At 37.3% G+C, this 5,306-nt stretch overlaps 1 long non-coding RNA gene across 1 annotated transcript; it reads right to left on the bottom strand.

Moving 5' to 3' along the window:
* Positions 1-972: 972 nt before the first annotated feature.
* LOC119420087 lies at positions 973-1,913 on the bottom strand. The gene is made up of 3 exons (XR_005187290.1): positions 1,864-1,913; positions 1,224-1,494; positions 973-1,100 (listed from the first exon to the last, which is right to left on the bottom strand). It is a non-coding gene; the product is annotated as an uncharacterized LOC119420087 (long non-coding RNA).
* Between the last annotated feature and the right edge of the window lie 3,393 nt (positions 1,914-5,306).

The raw sequence follows: 5,306 nt of genomic DNA, 5'->3' as shown, positions 1-5,306 counted from the left end.
GTCCATGGGGATGGTGATGACTTGTGGTGCGTTTTTTTCTGTGTTGACGATGATGACTTGGGTTCTTGCTCTCCTTTTGGTGATGATGGTGGCTGAGCTTACGAGAAGGTAAATGAGGGTGATGTTCCGGACTTGGAGATCGTGAGTGACAGCTTTTTGACCTGTGCTTCATGTGACTGGGTGGGCTTGCAGAATGGCGACTGTGATGATTGAAAGATTTCGAGCGGGAAAGCTGAGAAGAGTAGGAATGCTTGTTGGAGCTAATTGAATCAGGACTGGCAGGCTGACTTCTGCACTGCTGTGGTATATCAGCGTTGCTGTCCTTCTCCCTGGACTTGACAGAGGCTTGACCTGGGCTATGGGGTCTTTGAGTATTAGTAACCCCAAGAGAGCTAAGTCTCATGGGGCTGAGCACCTGCCGAGTGATCTCATTAAGGAAGGCAGAAAACTTCATTTTTTCTTTTAATAAATTGTGTCTTGCTTCACTTTTGCTTCTCTCCTGTTCATCTCCATTTTCATTTCCATTCTCACTATTGTCTTTAGGTGTCGTGAGAGCATCCATGGATTTGGCTTTGCGGAAACTTCCATCATTTACCTGGTGTCTTGTGCACATATGTTTTTTCTTCATGCCTTCATTAGTGGGACCATTCGTGGAGGGCTTCCCCATGTCTTTTTTCTGTTTGGCAGAAGACCTGTTCAAATTACCTCTTGCACTTATCAAAGGGGCTGTATCATCATCATCTTCAAAATACTTGTGTTTCTCAGAAATGTCAGTGAAAGACTGAGAATGCTGGGGTCTCCTGGGATAATATCTATCTGAACACTCGCTGCTGTTCTTAGAGGACAAGCTAGAGGAGGAAGAAGACATCGTAGAAGAAGACGATAACAAAGAAGAAGAAAAGGAGGAAGTAGACAAAGAAGAAGAGGAGGAGGAAGATGATGCTGAGGAAGATGATGATAATGAGGAGGTGCTGGTACTTCTTGAAACATGACAATAATTTGGCTTATGGCGGTAATGAGGAGGGTGATGAGTCTTGTCGTGAGCTCGCTGATTCTGAATATTTGGTTGACGATCCCTGATGTCCTCAGCTGAATGGATGCTGTTTAAAAAAGTGTTTAAAATTTGTCACATTTTGGAGAAAAAAACCCACAATTCTAATACTATCATATAAGCAAGCCAACAAAAAGCCTCATATCTACAGTGAAAAACATTACAAACTTACTTATTATCCTTATTGCCATCTTCCTGGTGATGGTAATGATGATGACGATGTCCTTGATTATGGCGAGGCTGCATCCCTTGTTGAGATTTGGAGTTGGAGGTCTTGTCGTGTTTGTATCCTTTTTCTTGATGGTCACACATTTCAGACTTTTAATGATTCTCTTGTTTTGCTGCTCTTGTACAAGTCTGAAATAGTTCTTTATCAGCCGGTGAGGCAGATGAAAAATTCCCCTGAGACTGAAACAATGTTAATCTCTGGAAAAAGAACCAGCCTTTTTGAAAAAAAAAAAAAAAGTTCAGTAGATTAGGATTATCTCCTATTTTGCGCAAAGTACAAAGATGCAACACAGTTAAACACAATCTTTGTATGCCAGTAATAAAATTACTCAGTAGCAGTGTGGTGTCATGATTATATTACATATAACCGATGACTGTTTCTTCATAAAACTGCTGCATTTTAATTATAGCAACGCGTTGCAGAAAATAAACAGGAGAAACAGTATTTGGCATACAGAGAAAACAAAACTTGTTACAAAACATTAAATCATACACCAAGTCTTAGCATTCCAAAAGGGAAAAAAAAGCATTTTAGCATCTTGTTTATAACATATTCAACATACAGTCGGTTTATTTGTACTTACGTTCCTGTGAGGGCAGAGGAGTTCAGACAAATGTTCCGTTTCTCTCTGTGTGATGCACCATCTGATCGAGCTGGGCAGCAGTGCAGTGAAGTGTAACGTCAAACGCTGACATATCAATATGTGCCTCAGTCCAATGACAGGACTGGTGGCTGCAAGCAGCTGATCTGAACGTAATGACAGTTGAAGCTAAGGCCAAATTTAAACATGTATATTTAAATTGGTAATTTAACGCACCCTACAGTTTGGTTTAAAAAGATCAGTTCACATTGTTTTTATGTTCGAAATATTTCAAGATAATTTATTCATTTTAGACACAAAGAACCCAAATGTAGGCAAAGTCAAAACGTTTGCAATAATCTCAGCTGACAAAAAGCCTGTTTTGCTGACAAAACTGAATAAGGAGTTTGCATTATGTGATTCACAAGATGTTTTGCTAACAGACAGGCAGGATTGACACCAACCTTTAATTCCAAAGTTTTAATTAAAAGATCTTGCACAATGTGTAGCACTCGTAGTATGTATATTTGGAATAACCTTCAGCTACAATCAAATAAACTTTTGCCCGATATCTGTAAAATTGCTTGAGTTGTTGCCATTTCTGTGCTCTTTGAGGTTAGATATTTGTGACAGTCATCCTTAATTGGGTTGACTCCAAAAGTTAATCAGTTAGTCATCCAAAGATTGTTTTCTGACAGTTTCATTAAACTATATCCAGTGGTGCATGCAATATTTTGCTAACAGACAAACAAATACACACACAGGCATAAAGTTTAGGCTTTTAGCAACAAGAACAAGCAAAACAAACAACAATGTTCAAGGTTCAAGACTGACAGTATGGCAAAAACATCTTTTTTAAAAAGAGTCTAAATTTTCTTTTTCCAGCCATGAAAAGATGTAGAAGTGAGAGCTTTCGCAAGTTTTTAAATATGAATCCAGGAGGAATATTTAAAGATTTTCTTTTCGGCAGTACACAAGCTTCAACAGCTGATAATAGTCATCTTTAAATGTATTTTCCATTAGGACAAACATATTTTTACTCGAAAAGCCCCGAGCACAAACGATGACCTAATCTCTCAGATTTGAGCTGTTTTATCAGCTAAAACTCAGCGTTGGTTTCTCATTGTTTTGAAGGGCCCTTTTGAGGTGTAACGAGCAGAAATAAAGGTCAGAAGTGAACTCCATGTTGAAGTGAGTCTGACTTGTAGGTGGGGGATCACGTCTCTCACTATCTTCTTTTACTCTTCAGTCTCCAAACTATTATAAAAATATTCTTGCACGTCAGAATATAGCATATCTGGAAAATCTAACTTCAGGAAAATATTGCAGGTGTAATTGTTTATTTTAAAAGGTAATTTTGCATCTTTGTTATATTGTAGATGGACGTAGGCATAGGAATAAAAGGGCTGTGGAGCATGTTAACAACAAAGTCAAATTATTGATAGAGATGTCCCTATTATGTCAGCACAATGGGCAAGCTAATAACTCAAAGTTACACAGATATGCATTGATTTACAATAAAATATCAAAAGCGATTACATGTAGAGAAGCTACATTGAAGCACTTTACATTTTGCAAGTCGAGAAACGCATCAAGCTACACAGAACTTCACTTTGTGATAAAATGTCAGATCTGTTATTTTCTGTAATTCACTGTGTAGAAAATAGATTATAGCCAGCAGCTTTCCCTGTATCCATCCAGCTATGACTCAGAGTCCCTCACAATCAATGGCGATGCCACGCAGCAACACAATGGAAAGTTTGGAGAGTCTAACGCTCACATGCAAACACAGTACGTGTTGGTGGGTATTTATAACAACATCAACACTTAAATCAGTACAAGGACACTGTGTGACTTTACTGGATGGGGAATTAATGCAGCTCTCTTCAGGAAAGATTTACATCATTCAGAACATTTTCAAAAAGAAGCACTCTGAGTGCACACACCTCCGCCAAGACCCTAGGATCTTGGCCCTCATTAAGTCTTGCCCTTGTTACAGTTCATCTGGGCCCCCCAAATGATATTTTAAATGTAAAATGCTTGATTAATACTTAATTTAGTGCAAACTTATTTGTTTGATTTTTCAGTCATCTTTGATTTTAATGTGGAAAGAGCAACAAAGAACATCAGATGAGACTTTAATTAAACTCCTGGTGATGAACCTGCAACAAAGAAAATACGTCGGGTATCTGACTTAACGTATTAAATGAAATTGGCCCGTGGCTTGGACCAAGTTTTAAATTTTGACCCCCTTTTGTACGTTATAGGCCTTTTCCATAGCTCCTCTTCAGCACAACTCGACTCGGTTCGGAGCCTTTTTCCACTAGCAATTTTTTGTGGAACCAGACCCTTTTTTAGTCCCTTCTTCTCTGGGGTACCAAGCGAGCCGAGCCGGCACCAAAATGTGACGTCAGAACACTGTCGGTCACTGATTGGTCAGGGGGCAGAGTCACTGGATCTTTCAGAAACTTTTCACCAGTCCGCCATTTGCAATTACTTGGAACTCGGAGCAGTGGCTGGATCTATTTTTAAGACTTTAAAAACAATAATGACAACACTGTGTTTAATGCTGAAGTTCAGGCATTTTTTGTGTGTTTGGTGACCGACGACAAAATTCAGAGCGAGCTAGTCACCGCAGACGATCATACAAGTTGTCGACCCGTTGAAGTGAACGAGGCCGGGTCTGAGCCCTGGCCCCACGTACTCACAAAGGCCGGACTCCAAGCCCTGGCAGATGAGAGGACCGGGATGGGTCTGGGATGGAGGGTGGAAATGATTTTAAAAAACTATTTATGTATTAAAAAATTTATAAATTGTATTTTTTTTTAATCCATAAAATATTTTTAAAAATTGTTCCCAAAAAATATATATTTCTTTTATCAGTGAAGATTAAAAATAAATAAATGGTGCCGGCTTTATCATGAAATCCTGTTTGCACTTTATTGACTTTATTAAATAATCCGTTAATTAAAGTTAACTCAGCTGAAAAATTATAAAGACACAAAATTATTGGATCTCTCAGGAATATTTCCCTCAGACATGTTTAAAGAAGAGATACAGCCTTTAGTTCAACTTTATTCCAACCCACAGAAATCACAAAACAACAATTAAACTTTAAATCAAAGCTAAACTAAAATAATTGTATACAAGAAACAAAACCACACATCTGAATTGAACAAAAAAGTAGACACAATGTGTGCAAATACATCAAATGAAGAAGAAAACCTATACATTTTTAAATATAGATGTTTTTGTAGAAGCTGATTAATCAGAGATTTAATGGTGAACTAAAGTTCAATAAAAGTTTATTAACATATATACACATATAGCATATATATATATATATATATATATATGTATATATATATATGTATATATATGTATATATATATATATGTATATATATGTATATATATATATGTATATATATATGTATATATATATGT

This window comes from Nematolebias whitei, chromosome 14, assembly GCF_014905685.2.
Source record: "Nematolebias whitei isolate Nwh7 chromosome 14, NemWhi1, whole genome shotgun sequence".
NCBI classification, from domain to species: Eukaryota; Metazoa; Chordata; class Actinopteri; order Cyprinodontiformes; family Rivulidae; genus Nematolebias; species Nematolebias whitei.
The sequence above is the reverse complement of the archived record's forward strand: the minus strand, read 5'-3'. Positions and strand labels throughout refer to the sequence as shown.